A 15,807-nucleotide genomic window follows, 5' to 3' on the forward strand; every position below is an offset into this window, starting at 1 on the left:
AATGGAACAGGAAGAAATTCTGCATCTGCATGGATACTTTTCTGAGGTAATCAAGGTCACATTTAAGTGCCTGGCACAGGGCTCATCGAACCACCTTCACAATTTTCTATTATTCCAATCTCGTAAAGCGCGCGGAAAGAACGAGCACTTATATCTTTCTTTCAATACGAGCTCTGATTTCCCTTATTTTATCGTGGTGATCGTTCCGCCCTATGTAGGTCGGTGTGAACAAAATATTTTCGCATTCGGAGGAGAAGGTTGGTGATTGGAATTTCGTGATAAAATTCCATCGCAACGAAAAACGCCTTTCTTTTACTGATCTCCAGCCCAAATCCTGCATCATTTCAGTGACACTCTCTCCCATATTTCGCGATAATACAAAACGTGCTGCCCTTCTTTGAACTTTTTCGATGTACTCCGTGAAACTTATCGGGTAACGATCCCACACCGCGCAGCAGTATTCTAAAAGAGGAGAGACAAGCGTAGTGTAGGCAGCCTCCTTTAGTAGGTCTGTTACATTTTCTAAGTGTCCTGCCAATAAAACGCAGTCTTTGGTTAGCCTTCCCCACAACGTTTTCTATGTGTTCCTTCCAATTTAAGTTGTTCGTAATTGTAATTCCTGGATATTTAATTGAATTTACGGCCTTTAGATTTCACTGATCGAAGTTTAACGGATTCCATTTAGCACTCATGTGGATGACCTCACACTTTTCGTTATTTAGGGGCAACTGCCAATTTACACACCATTCACATATCTTTTCTAAATATTTTTGCAGTTTGTTTTGATCTTCTGATGACTTTATTAGGCGATAAACGACAGCGTCATCTGCAAACAACCGAACACAGCTCCTCAAATTGTCTCCTAAATCGTTTATATAGATAAGGAAGAGCAAAGGGCCTATAACACTACCTAGGGCAACGTCAGAAATCACTTCTGTTTTACTCGATCACTTTCCATCAATTACTACGAACTGTGACCTCTCTGACAGGAAATCACAAATCCAGTCACATAAATGAGACGATATTCCAAAAGCACGCAATTTCACTATGAGCCGCTTGTGTGGTACAGAGTCAAAAGCCTTCCGGAAATCCAGAAATACAGAATCGATCTGAAATCCCTTGTCAATAGCACTCAACACTTCATGCGAATAAAGAGCTAGTTGTGTTTTGCAAGAACGATGTTTTCTAAACCCATGTTGACTGTGTGTCAATAGACCGTTTTCTTCGAGGTACTTCATGTTGTTCGAACACAATAATGTTCTAAAAACCTGCTGCATATCGACGTTAACGATATGGGCCTGTATTTAGTGGATTACTGCTACTACCTTTCTTGAATATTGGTGTGACCTGTGCAACTTTCTAGTCTTTGGGTACGGATCTTTCGTCGAGCGAACTGTTGTATATGATTGTTAAGTATGGAGCTAATGCAACAGTATCTTCTGAAAGGAACCTAACTGGTATACAGTCTGGACCAGAAGACTTGCTTTTATTAAGTGATTTAAGTTGCTTCACTACTTCGAGGATATTTACCTCTCCGTTATCCATGTTGGCAAGTGTTCTTGATCCGAATTCTGGAATATTTACTTCATCTTCTTTTGTGAAGACATTTCGGAAGGCTGTGGTTTATTAACTCTGCTTTGGCAGCACTGTCTTCGGTAATATCTCCATTGCTATCGCTCAGAAAAGGCATTGATTGTTCCTTGGTACTAACATATTTCACATTTGACCAGAATCTGTTTGGATTTTCTGCCAGATTTCGAGACAAAGTTTCGTTGTGGAAACTGTTATAAGCATCTTGCATAGAAGTCCGCGCTAAATTTCGAGCTTCTGTAAAAGATCGCCAATGTTGAGGACGCACAGTGGCAAGTACTCTCTGCCATGTAGTTCACGGTGGTTTTCATCCTATGAATGGTGATGCAGATGTACACGTTGAAAGCAAATAAAAGTTCAGTGTTCAGAGTCAGAAAGCGTACGTGCCAAGAAGACTCGGACAACGAATTACTTCCTCCTGCGTACGTCTCGCGAAGTGCCCGAAAGGAGGAAATCAGGGCCGGCCGCTGTGGCCGAGCGGTTCTAGGCGCTTCAGTCCGGAACCACACGGCTGTCACGGTCGCAGGTTCGAATCCTGCATCGGGCATGGGTGTGTGTGATGTCCTTAGATTAGTTAAGTTTAAGTAGTTTTAAGTCCAGAGGACTAATGACCTTAGATGTTAAGTCCCATAATACTTAGAGTCATCTGAACCATTTCTGAGGAAATCAGGGAAGTTGGAGCTAATACAGGGTCTTACCGACAGTCTTTGTTTCCATGCACGATTCGAGAACGGTATTTCTGTGCCTGAAGCACCCTCGACCATATACCATAAGGCGGCCCTTGAACTACGCACGTTACTGGTTGACGAACCTTGGCGGAGATGAAGCAAGGAGATCGTCGGGATCGTATGAACATGTAACTCAGGCTAAGGTTTTCTCTCTCTCTCTCTCTCTCTCTCTCTCTTTCTCTCTGTCTCCACTTTTTTGTCCTCTTTTTTTTCATAATGTTAGTATTACCCCCTAGAGAGAGAAACTATTCACCTTAGTAATTGAAACTACCGGTTTATTTACCGAGTGTGTTCAAAGCAAATGTTCCTTTGCCAACTCTCGGCGAAATTCCTGCCAGGCAGTTCCGTTAGTTTGCGAAGCTTACGTAGAACTTTATGTAAGTAGCGGATGTGATTACGAAACTAGGAGCACAGGATAATGTGTTAAGTTTCGGGCTCTTGTGTAAGGGGTCTAGATTAAAATTACAACCCCTCCCTACGGCCCGTGTTCTCGGCGTGAAGCCGTTCGGCACACGGCTCTCGGATGCCTCCTCGCAACAGACCTTTCAAATCCCGCTTGGCCTCACTGATTAAATCTTCCTTCTTACATGGCGGGGCAGCGCCTTGTTTGTCCAACGAAAACAGGGGAGTAAATTTGCTTCGTCAGACTTCCGACAGGTTCCATGCAACGCGCCACAACCTCCTGTACTGAGTCAGTCTGTTCTTCTAAGAGTAACTCATGCACCAAACAACGGAAATTAACTTTAAGATAGTGTTAGAGAGAAGGAAGAGGATGTAGATGAACACGAAAGTACTTAGTAGCAAAGCCGCTTTATAAAAAGGGAGAAAGGGATAATGCAGACAATTTCAGACCAATTTCTATGCGATAAGAGTTTGCTAAATTTACTGAAAAGGCTGTGTATGTAAGGATAATTGATCATTTCACAGCGCACTATTTGCTATCAAATGTACAGTTTGACTTTAGAAGTCGTTTAACAACTGAAAATGCTATATGCTTTTTTCTCTATGAGATACGGGATGAGTTAAACAAAAGTTTTCGAACGCTAGGCATGTTTTTTTTATTTGTGTTGATCACAAAATATTGCTCCAGAAGTTGGACCATTACAGAATACTGAGAGTAGCTCACAATTGGTTCACCTCTTACTTTAGCAGCAGACAGCAAAAGGTCATTATTGACAGTGTTGATGTGGGGTCTGAGTTGGGTACGGTCAAGGGGGGGGGGGGGGTGCCCCAGGGATCAGTGTTGGGGCCGCTCCTGTTCGTTATTTATATAAATGATATCCCCTCCAGTATTATAGGTAACTCTAAAATATTTCTGTTTGCTGATGACACTAGCTTGGTGAGCCGTGGTAAAATTTGCTGTTTTGAAGAGCGCGCCGGAGCGCGTAGTGTGAAGCAGTCGCCCTCCGTTTCTGGCGGTGGCGCCGCTGTGGCAGTCGCAGCTTTGGTGTCTCCCTCTGGTGCGAAAGGGCAAAAGTTGCCGGTTCACGTGCATTTAAGGGGCGCTATGAGCACGCTAGGGGCGAGTCTACTCTGTTGGTCACCCTGGTGTGGGGCAGTGAGTGTCTGTCTGTCGTCCGCGAGTGCTAGTATGTGTCAGGCCGCCAGTCTGTTCAGGCAATGGACATTGGCGGTTGGATCGATCGGTTGGTCGGTCGCGCACTGAGACACGAGATGACTTGTCCGCCTCGAGCGTCGGCGCATGTGAGGTCGCCACGTGAGTCCAGTGGGCCGCGCCGTATAGCGAGGAGGGGTAGTGGCTTCGCGGTCGACACGAGAGCAACAGGAGTCAACCCACGACGTCGGTCTGGCCGGTGCGAGCTGCGACGCCGTGAGACGAGAGATCGGCGCGCCTTCCTGCGTCCGTTGAAACGGCTGGCAGCGGATGCTTCGGGAGAGCGATTTGGGATTTGGGGGGTGCTACGCCTGGTCTTCGCCAGACATCGCAGTTTATTAGAAGTTAAGTGATTCGTGATATGTTGTTTCATTTACTTGTTAAATTCTACTTGTGTGGTTCGTCAGTCTCTCGTCCCCAACTGGCTCGCCTGTCTCTCGTCCGCATTTGTTAGACAGGTAGTGTCTGTCTGTCTGTCTGTCGGTCTGCCGTACGTTAATAGCTGCCTCTGTCATGTAATCGGATTCGGTGTTAACGAATTTATAGAATTAAGGTGTAAAGGCCGAATTCCGGAAATATGTTGTTATCTCATCTTGAGAGGCGGTATATGTGTAATGTAGAGCATGTTGGACATTTTATGTAAGACTGAATTTCATGGGTTTTGTTTAAATAGTCATTTTTATAAAGTTGTAAGTAGGCTGTTTAAGTTTTTATATTGGTAACGCCACGTAGCGCTCTGTATGTGCTGCGTGCAGTCTGTGGCTGGTTTGCATTGTTGTTGGAATATCTGCCATTGTAGTGTTGGGCAGCTGGATGTGAACAGCGTGTAGCGTTGCGCAGTTGGAGGTGAGCCGCCAGCAGTGGTGGATGTGGGGAGAGAGATGGCGGAGTTTTGAAATTTGTAATACTGGATATCATGAAGTGCTATATATATTATGACTATTAAGGTAAATACATTGATTGTTCTCTATTAAAATCTTTCATTTGCTGACTATGCCTATCAGTAGTTAGTGCCTTCCATAGTTTGAATCTTTTATTTAGCTGGCAGTAGTGGCGCACGCTGTATTGCAGTAGTTCGAGTAACGAAGATTTTTGGTGAGGTAAGTGATTTGTGAAAGGTATAGGTTAATGTTAGTCAGGGCCATTCTTTTGTAGGGATTATTGAGAGTCAGATTGCGTTGCGCTACAAAAATATTGTGTGTCAGTTTAAGCACAGTCTTGTATAATTGTTCTAAGGGGACGTTTCATGCGTCGACCCTTAGCCGAGGATACCTCACTGGAATCTTCTGATTTTTTTCTTGTAGTTTGTGTAATTAGTGTAGCTTTTTTTATTGCTAGCGCGTAATTATAGAGAGAATTTCCTTTGTAGTTGCAGTTTTTCATTGTTGTACAGTAAAGCAGGTGTGGCACGCATGTAGATTTGCACCAAGTATTTCGCAGCTGCAATTAACTAGATATTATTTTCATTGCTATGTTAATGTGTTCTCTTATTTTTGCTCTTCAAATTGTGCTTTTCTGTGTTGTCGTGTGAAATATTGTGACAATAATGGCGTGTGAAAAACGTAACACTAGGCTCCAAAGTAAACTGAGAAATAATAGTGACGACGAGCGTAGCTTATCAGCACCACTGTGTAGTGAATTAACAGACGTTCAAAATAGTAATTTGGTAACTGTGCATACGGAAATGGAGCGGGCGTCAAATAATGGTGTAGACAGTGAAACAGGTAGTGAACAGGGAAGCATTATCGATCGATCGGTCGGCATCAGCTCGCCTCAGGAATCGGGAATGACAGAACACAATATTGCAAATACTGTAGACTCAGGTTTTGGGTCTCATCGTTTTCTCAAATGAGTCAAGACACATTTTCCGCTTGGCAAAATGTGAATGTTGCCGGTGCAAATTCACTACCGAAAAGCACCGAGGAACATGTTTCAGACACCAGTGCATTGTTATTACAATTAATGCAACAAATGGGGCAAAAGCTTCAAAAGTTAGACACAATGGAACAAAATCTTCAAAAGTTAGACACAATGGAACAACACCAGAGACAAACACAGCAACAGTTAGAGACAATGGAACAAAATCTTCAAAAATTAGACACAAAGGAACAACACCAGAGACAAACACAGCAACAGTTAGACGCAATGGAACAAAATCTTCAAAAGTTAGACACCACGCTTGAACAAACACGTGAAGATTTAACTACTGAGTTACATAACATTGAATCGAAATGTCAAAAAGTCTGTAATGACGTAAAAACACAAATTTGTGAGCATTTTCAACCTATTTTTTCGCGGCATGAAAATGCATTACAGAATCACGAAGCAGCCATAAAAGAACTGCAAACTATTGTTCATGAAAATCATGAGTCCTTGCAAGCTAAAATTGACTCAGTTGCATCTACTGATTTGGTTACGCAACTTGCAAAAACTCAGGAAAACTTAAAGGACACAGTAGATACTCTGAAAATTGGTTCAGAAAGACACATGGAGGAAATTAGTACATTATCAGAGAAAGTAGTTGAACTTTCGAATCAGCTAAATAATTTATCTACGAAGGTAGATGATAAACTGAATGACACAAACCGGTAGTCTTTAATGACACAGAAGAGTGCGAACAAATTAGAAAATTCAAACAAAATCAAAATCAAATCAATACACAGTACAAAAGAGAAATCCGGGAAGTACAAGATCAGCTGACACAGGTAATACAAGAACTACGTATTTCAGAGGACACTCGCGCCCCAATACGGGAAGAGGGACATAGAAATACGGAACAGCCACAAAATAATAACACAGGGCATTTCGGAAGTTATGAAAGAAATTGGCAATGTGCACCGAATTTTGAGATGGAGCCGCCGACACGACGTAACAATGACCGACATGCGACTCGTCGACAACATGATTTTGACTATATTTTGACTATAAGCTGTTCATTACTACACGTAAATTCAAAACGTTTCAGAATTCTGGCAACGACATTCATCCACAAGCGTGGCTCCATCAATTCTCTCATTGTTTTCCTCCCAACTGGTCATTAGAGCACAGATTAGAATTTATGTGTGGCTATTTAGAGAATGAACCAGCTGTAAGAATGCGATCGGTCTTTCACGATTGTCACAGTGAAGATGAATTTTATCATGCCTTCCTCTCAGCATATTGGTCTCAAGCTACACAAGACCGAGTAAGACATAGCATCATAATGATGAAACACTTCGAACAATCTGCATTTTCCAGTCTTGTGAAATATTTTGAAGACATGTTGCACAAGAATCAGTACCTGTCAAACCCATACAGCCCCTCAGAACTCATCGGCATTTGCTTAACCAAACTGCCTGAACATTTACGACATATTATTTTGGCAGGACGTTGCAAAGACGACATTGAAGCTTTTCAGGGACTTTTACAAGGATTAGAAATTGACACTGACAATCGCGGAACGCGAAAACAGGAACACAACAATTATAGGTCACATCTGTCGCAATTCCGCAATGAAAGAAATAATAACTGGACACGGCAAGGCTATTCTTACAACGTAAATCGTGACCAAAACAGACACCACCCGTATGCCAACCGTTGGCAGAATACTAGTTACAGAGAAAGATCGCATTTCCGTAGTAACGAATATGACAGAGATTACCATAGAAACAGACAATATCGGAACAAAAACAATTATTATCAAGAGAGACAGAATAACTTCAGACGCAACAGTTCAGCGCGCAGTTACGATTCCGGGAGAAATTCTCCACCACATGACCGACAAACAAGAAACAATGTAAACTACCGACAAAACGACAGACCTGAATTCCATCAGAACTGGCGAGCTTCAAACAGGGCAGAGCCTTCTCGGCAAGGTGAATTTGTAGAAGTTAGGTCTCCTAATCCCAATAACGACGCGCGCCAACAAAGGGACAGACAATGACTCGCACCGCAGGCAGCCGCGTGCGCCGGCTGGCTCAGAGAAAAATAACATAGACGCTAACCTTGAGAAAAAAATTCCAGTATTCTTTACCGACGTATACCACATGACAATTGCATTCAAGTTCAAACTCTGAGTACTGTGAAGAGTAAAGGTTTACACCACATTTCACATGTAAAACCGTTTATTGAAAGATAATCTGCTTTTTAACTTTGTCTTTGCCATAAAACTCTTCACTTCACATTTCTAGTATGCATTGTCAGACTTAGAAACTGTTACCATGCAACAATGTTTGAAGTTAAATATCCAATCAAGAACCAAGAGAACTTATTTAAACAGAAATTACGAATGCATTGTTATGGTGAACAGATGACACAGTGAAACTTCCTGGCAGATTAAAACTGTGTGCCCGACCGAGACTCGAACTCGAGTTCGAGTCTCGGTCGGGCACACAGTTTTAATCTGCCAGGAAGTTTCATATCAGCGCACACTCCGCTGCAGAGTGAAAATCTCATTCTAGATGACACAGTGTTATTGTGTGTGTACATTCTTGTGTGTTAGTTGCACGATTACGTAACGACTATAAGGCTTACATACTTAGAACATTTACCAGTACTGCTAATGAGATTTTAATGCAACATTTTAGTTTACTTGAAAATACGATTCTGGATTTAAAGTACTTTCTGTGAGATACCAGATGACACAGTGGTTAGTTTATGTGACAGCTACACGATTTTATCACGACGCTACTAATGAGTGACAATATACAATGTTGCTTTTGCGGTGTATCTGTTTTATATCTGCACAGTTTTTCTGAATTCTTCTGGAAAGTAAAACATGTTTTAGTAGTAACTCTTGTGGTATAGCTACAAGGAGACAGCCTTTTCCGTAGCACAACAATACGTTACAGCACAGTACTTTCTTGATCACGGTAAGGTACATAATAACTACGATATCTATACGCAAGGCATTTCACTTTCGTTTATGATGAGGTAAGTACATTGACTTCAGCAGAACTTTGCTTACAGAGGACGATAACTACGACAGTTCGACAGAGATTATCCTACAGCAAGACGCACATTTAGCGCTACAGGACACGCATTTGACTGATTAATTTTGCACTTGAACCATTTATTTGTCAAGATTTTTGAATTACAAAGAAAGTTTTCCGTGATACATTTCATTCCATTGCTGTAATCTGTAACACCTGAGGGTGTAATTACATTAATCCTCAGGGGGGTACACGCCTACTTCGTGTACCATGTGTTTGGCAAGAACAAGGAGCCCTAGCTAATATGGTATTTCCTTATACAACTTTACACATCGGTACCATATTTCTCTAACACAGAATTACACAGCTATCTGATCATTTAACAGAGAGAGACAAACTTTTTTACTACGGCAGTGACAGATGTTTACGTAATTACACCGTTGGATAACTTCACACTTACAAAATTGTATTTGGTCTGTACTTTGTCAACTGTTCATCCTTTTTCGGAACCATTGTGATACTACGAGAGCTTTGAATGATGTATTTGGTAAGGGAGCATGTTTTTAAAGTACGTTTGAGGTATATGACACTATTGAAATGAGCAGAGAATTTTTTTTTAGGTTTTTAAATTATTGGAGGAAGCTACGACGATTTTGAGAGTTGACTGAGGTGTTATGATGTTATTATTACGATGACTACGTGTATTATGCTGTTGCGGTATGTTTATGATCAATAAGCTGATGCGATATGAGTTATTTGAGTATGCTACGTATCCGTTATGATGAAATATTGAAGAAGTGTCGACGAATATGTATATGTGTAATAAGGTAAGGAGTAATGAATAGTGGTTAGGGACTCTGACTTGTGAAAAAGGATGTTGGAAACCGAGAATCGTACTTTAAGAGTTGTGAAATATGTGTATATGCGTGAATGTATCACAATGCCGACGAGAACTTTTTGAACACTGTTATATTCATAGGATTTTGTTTCTACACATTTGCAACGCAAATTCTCGACCTATGAAATTTTTATATGAGACTGTCACTGTAGTGGAAACTGCTGTCGCAAATATTTCGTTAAGAAAGGTAAGTGACCTTGGCGTAATGCGTTTTTGGCGCCCAGCTGAGAGGTAGTCGTCTGACAAAAGAAAGCCATTAGGTGGAGGAAAAAAAGAGGCCATTATCCTCGCCATCGACATTCCTTTAGAGAAAGCATCGCAAATACGACACGCTCATTACTTGGAAAGATACATCTGCACACCTGATTATGACTAGCGTCTTTCTACGAGAGTTGAGAGAATTTCTACTAACTAATGAAATGTCACATGACTGTTGAATGATATTTTTATGCTTTGCTTTTCATAGTTGCTTATTTCATTTGATATCTAGTTTCTAGCTGCACTGCAGCATTGGTTAAAATAAAATTTAATAGATGTACTAATATAAATATTTTATGCCTACAGATCCAGTAAATAGTAACTTTATGATGGAATTAAAAAAAAAAACCAAGGTGCACAAAAAAAAAAAACATTTCCCTTCACAGGAATTGCATACAGAATTTTCTTTCCAAGTACTTGGTAATTTCTTTTGTAGAATAAGTTGTGGTGCACCACTTTAATTACACAGACATTAAGATGTGAATATACATTTCCCTTGTCTGCACTGTTGTCTTTAGTGTAATATTTTTTTCTGCTTGAGCTTTGTCATGTTTAGATATAAGTTATTGCATTTGCTGCTGCTGTTTGCCAGGCATAATGTTACTGAATTTGACTTTGTATTACGCTGTTAAGCCAGTTTTACTACGCATTTATTTTTCTTGTTTGCTGCACAGTGCCTTATATTAGTTGTAATATTGCAATTGCTTTGCTAATTCGAATTTTTTGTCATTGATGTTTCTGTTAATTGTTTTGTGCTGCTGCATTGCCTCGTCCCTTAGTATATATATCTGAGCTCAGTAGATTTAAGTTAGCTTAAAATGGGGTAGGCTATGTAAGAGAACAAGTTGTGATGAATTGGGAGAAATGCATTGAGAAGCTATAAGAATATGGTTTACCCAACAAAGTATTTTGAAAGAGGATATGAACAAAAAAGTAGGTTTTAGATACCACAAGTTTAGGTAGGATTTTCTTGGAAATAAATGATGTAAGATAATGGAAAATAAATAATGAGGTAAGAAATATGTGAACATATAAATACAGAAAGCATGCTTGGAGAGGATTTTTTTGGTGGAAACAAATGTTGAAATAAGACGAAAGATCTATGGAATGAAGTTTTGGGTTGGACTGCAGTACCAATGTCACACTTAAAACGAACCCTGTCTTTCCTTTTGTATTATTTTGCTATGTGTGTATGTACCATTGTGTATTTGTCTTTTTCCTGACTTTAAGTGTTTAGCTAACAAGATTTATGTTGTAGAATTTTTCAAATACTATGTTATTTTCCTTGTAAAGATGCTTAGACATTATTTATTCTGTTTTAATGCTCATGTGTGAAGTTGATGTTTCAAAAGTTATCCTGATCTTTTATATATTTACTTATGTCATAATTCCTGTAACACTGATGTATATGTCTATTCTTTTGTAAAGCCTGTTTTACTACAAATGTTATCTGTATTGTTATGTTCTTTAATGATGTGATTTTGTACCTTTGTTATTGTATTCTCATGTTATAAAATTGTAATTGACACCAGTTCATCAAATTAAGCAACTTGTAAGTTACATTTCACTGCACACGTTTCTGTTGGTCATAGTATATGGACAATATGTGAGAAGTAGGGACTGACAGTGTTTGCACATGTGTTAATAATTCAGCAAGGGACTCGTTAACAGCATTGCTGGTTCTAAGGACAATTAGAAAAAAACTTTGAGTGCACAAGTGTTGGTTTATGGACTTGCTACATTGTCCACAAGACCCTTCGATGGTGATTGTGCACCTGCACAGTTGCAACAGATGGCTACTGGCCGTCTCTACAAGGACTACAGTGGGTCTGCAACTTTGATGGCCCACCAATACTGTAATCTCTACCAGGACTACAGTGGGTCTACTCTGTGATGACCTACCTACCAATATTCTTCAAAACTTCGACTGACTCTGCTGTGGGTTTGCTCTGTTGTGGCCCATTACCTGTCTGCATGTCAAGAGTCAGCACTGTCTTTTCGTTGGAAGGAGAACACTACTTCTTCAAGACTGCATGGAAATCCACTACTTCCGTGTGCATTTTCTTTCACTGCTCAGACTTTGAGAAAAACACTGCAATTTTACTGTGATGAATGGTCAGGACTGTCTTTATGGACTGTGAGAAAATCTTTTCTTTTGACCAACAGTGTATCAATAAGTGTGTGCATTTGATATCTTTCTTACCGTAATTATGAAAAATTTTTTCAAATCTGTATTGGCCAGTGCCCAAAACAATTTGTAAAATTTTTTGTGGGGAGCATGGGGGATATGTAAGTAGGCTGTTTAAGTTTTTATATTGGTAACGCCACGTAGCGCTCTGTATGTGCTGCGTGCAGTCTGTGGCTGGTTTGCATTGTTGTTGGAATACCTGCCATTGTAGTGTTGGGCAGTTGGATGCGAACAGCGCGTAGCGTTGCGCAGTTGGAGGTGAGCCGCCAGCAGTGGTGGATGTAGGGAGAGAGATGGCGGAGTTTTGAAATTTGTAATACTGGATATCATGAAGTGCTATATATATTATGACTATTAAGGTAAATACATTGTTTGTTCTCTATTAAAATCTTTCATTTGCTAACTATGCCTATCAGTAGTTAGTGCCTTCCGTAGTTTGAATCTTTTATTTAGCTGGCAGTAGTGGCGCTCGCTGTATTGCAGTAGTTCGGGTAATGAAGATTTTTGGTGAGGTAAGTGATTTGTGAAAGGTGTAGGTTAATGTTAGTCAGGGCCATTCTTTTGTAGGGATTATTGAGAGTCAGATTGCGTTGCGCTAAAAATATTGTGTGTCAGTTTAAGCCCAGTCACGTTTATAATTGTTCAAAGGGGACGTTTCAAAGTTGTCACCCTTCCACCGTAAGAGTCCTTTAAAAAACAACAAATTGCACTTTCTGTGGCAAATAATTTCTTAGTGTGAGTGTTTGTACAATTTCCATCCCTCTTACGGTGCGCATAGTTAATGTGTTTGTGTGAGTTGTTAAAATTTTTAGTTTAAACTATTCTGGTGTGTTGCAGATTTGGGCAAGTGTAGTCTTTCAGAGGTTGTTGTGAGCGGTCGTGACTATGGCCGTGTTCAAAGGGAGTGGCAAGCTTCTCAGCCCAAAGGCTCATACTGTCAATATTGTTCTTTAGATAAAATTGTAACTTGATATTTCGAGGATGCTTTACTGCTTATAAATTTTAAATCTGTTTTTGAAAAGGCTTTTATGAATAAAATTCCCATTTCTTAAAGGTAATTTTATTTTCATCAGTTATTTCCTGGCAACTACTTCCATGCTCACCTAGTGTGATTAAATGTGTTAATGTTCTTGATGAATCGCTAGTAAATAAAGTCTTTAAGAAAAGATTTTGAAAGTCAATTCATGGGTTACTTGGTAGTGAAGGATGTTGTGTGCAACACTGGCTTAGTTTCAAACAATTCAGTTCACAACATAAGTTCATGGCTTGTAGAAAATAAACTAACGCCAAATCATAGTAAGTCTCGGTTTTTACTGTTTCTAACGCATAATTAAACAGAACCAGACATTGTAATTTCACTGAATGGGGATATGATTATTGAAACTGAACAGTTCAGATTTCTAGGTGTTTAGATAGACAGTAAAGTGTCGTGGAAAGCCCAAGTTCAGGATCTTGTTGATAGATTTAATGCTGCCATTTTTACTATTCGAAAGTTATCTGAAGTAAGTGGTCGTTCGACACGAAAATTAGTCTACTTTGCTTATTTCCATTCCCTTATGTCGTATGGTATTATATTTTGGGGTAACTCTTCCCATTCTAAAAGGACATTTTTGGCTCAGAAACGGGCAGATCGGGCAATAAGTGCCGTAAGTTCGCGAACCTCTTGTCGCCCCTGTTCACGAGTCCGGATATTTTGACATGGGCCTCTCAATACATATATTCCTTTCTGTCATTTCTTGCTAACAATATCACCTTATTCTAAAGAATAAGTAGCTTTCAGTCAGTCAGTACTCGGCAGAAATCAAGCCTGCATTTGAATCGAACTTCCTTAACTCTTGTGCATTGTGCACAAAGGTGTGCAGTATACTGCTGCATCCATTTTCAATAAGCTACCACTCGAATTCAAAAATCTTAGCAGTAATCCATGCGTTTTAAAATCTAAACTGGAGAGTTTCCTCATGGGTCACTCGTTCTCTTCTATCGAGGAGTTCCTTGAGAAATTAAGCTGATTCTTATTGTATTGTTGACTGAATTTACTTCACTTATGGCTTGGCTTTTTCGATAAACATTTTATTTTTATCTGTTTATGTTGTAATTTCATGTACTGACTTGTTCCATGACCTTGTAGAGTTGCTCCACAATTTGCTCCTTTGGAACCTGACGTGTAAATAAATACATAAATAAATAAATGAGATGGGAGATACGAAACTGCGAGAAAAATTCCGGAAAGAACGTAGTCGATACAAAGCCCATAAAGCCAATCATGTTCCACAGAATTACAGCTTGCCATAACAAGAATATTCTGACTCGTGTGCTAGACGTTCCACAGAGACAAAATGTCGTGAGAGTTCAAGAAGAATGTACACTGACTGAAAAAATCGCAACACCAAGCAGGAGTTGTGCACCATTACGAAAGTTGGTTGACGTCTGAAAGATGAGATCTATTCAAATCTCGCGCCAGTCGCCCTAGAGCGGCGCTAGTAGCATAATTGTGAGAATGCAGATGAGGTTCGCTTTAAATGCACGCTGGATCGGTCGTGAGAGGTGGCTGCCTTTGACATTAGGCGTGGGGGGTTGATGGTAGTCCAGAATGCCTTTAAGGCGACAAAAACGCCATCATCAGCAGCTCACTGAGCTTAAACGATGCCGTCTAATAGTGCTACGAGAAGCTGGATGTTCGCTCTGCGATACTGCAGAACGACTTACCAGGAATGTAGCCACTGTATATGGGTGCTGGCAGCGGTGGTCACGAGAATGTAGGGTCGCAGGAATATTGGGCAGTGGATGGCCACGTGACACCGCCGAGAGCGAAGGCCATCGTTTAAGAACCTTCAGCATCGCAGCGCGTCAGCTATCCTTGGTTAATATATTAGAAAACTAAAAACCAGCCTCGACTGCGAAAAAAGCACCTAGTGTTGAGTGTTAACCCAGGTGTCGGCGTAGATAACTACACCTTCTTCAGAACAACAATAAAACCCACAAGTGCCTAAGAAGACCTTTGTCAATGATTAAAAGAACTCAATGGCTATAATTTATAAACTAAAAAGAAAAGGAAAACACAAACAGCACATATGTACAAAGTCAGAACCACTACTTAACTTAATAGTGTATGTTCCACCTCACACCGGCCAATGTTCGATGGGCCATCACCCGCCATAAACTGCAGCTGCAAATGTTCGCTCACTTACAAGCCCTAAGCACATGCGCAAGACAAGGGAAATTACTTGTATGCGCATGCGCATACGAATACGAGAAAGTTTATACATGGGTCGGGGCTAATTAGCCCATATATTCCCAACCGTGGATCAACCTATATCAAAAAATGAAATGGATAGAACAAGAGACGAGCTAAATAGGAGACGAAACCTAAAAATAACCGCACACGGCCGCTTGTGCTAGTAAAGAAACTTATATATGAGGCTACCTGTGACAACAGGAGGAACATCCCTACGCCCATAAGATGGCCTTTTTTCATTCTAATATTCATTGAGTTACAGCTATCCCTCTTACACCAGATGCGGTAGAAACTGAACTGGCCACACTTGAGAATATTGCTGTAAATAAAGGTTACAGGCCTCAGTTCGCAAGACAGATGTATAACAAGAAAATAAATAAAAATA

The 15,807-nt window shown here is 40.3% G+C and overlaps 1 protein-coding gene across 1 annotated transcript in view; it reads right to left on the reverse strand.

Moving 5' to 3' along the window:
- The window catches only part of LOC126426481 (adenylate cyclase type 5-like), an 858,869-nt gene that overhangs the window by 389,170 nt on the left and 453,892 nt on the right, over positions 1-15,807 (reverse strand). The gene's annotated exons all lie outside the window — the stretch shown is intronic.

This window comes from Schistocerca serialis, chromosome 11, assembly GCF_023864345.2.
Source record: "Schistocerca serialis cubense isolate TAMUIC-IGC-003099 chromosome 11, iqSchSeri2.2, whole genome shotgun sequence".
NCBI classification, from domain to species: domain Eukaryota; kingdom Metazoa; phylum Arthropoda; class Insecta; order Orthoptera; family Acrididae; genus Schistocerca; species Schistocerca serialis.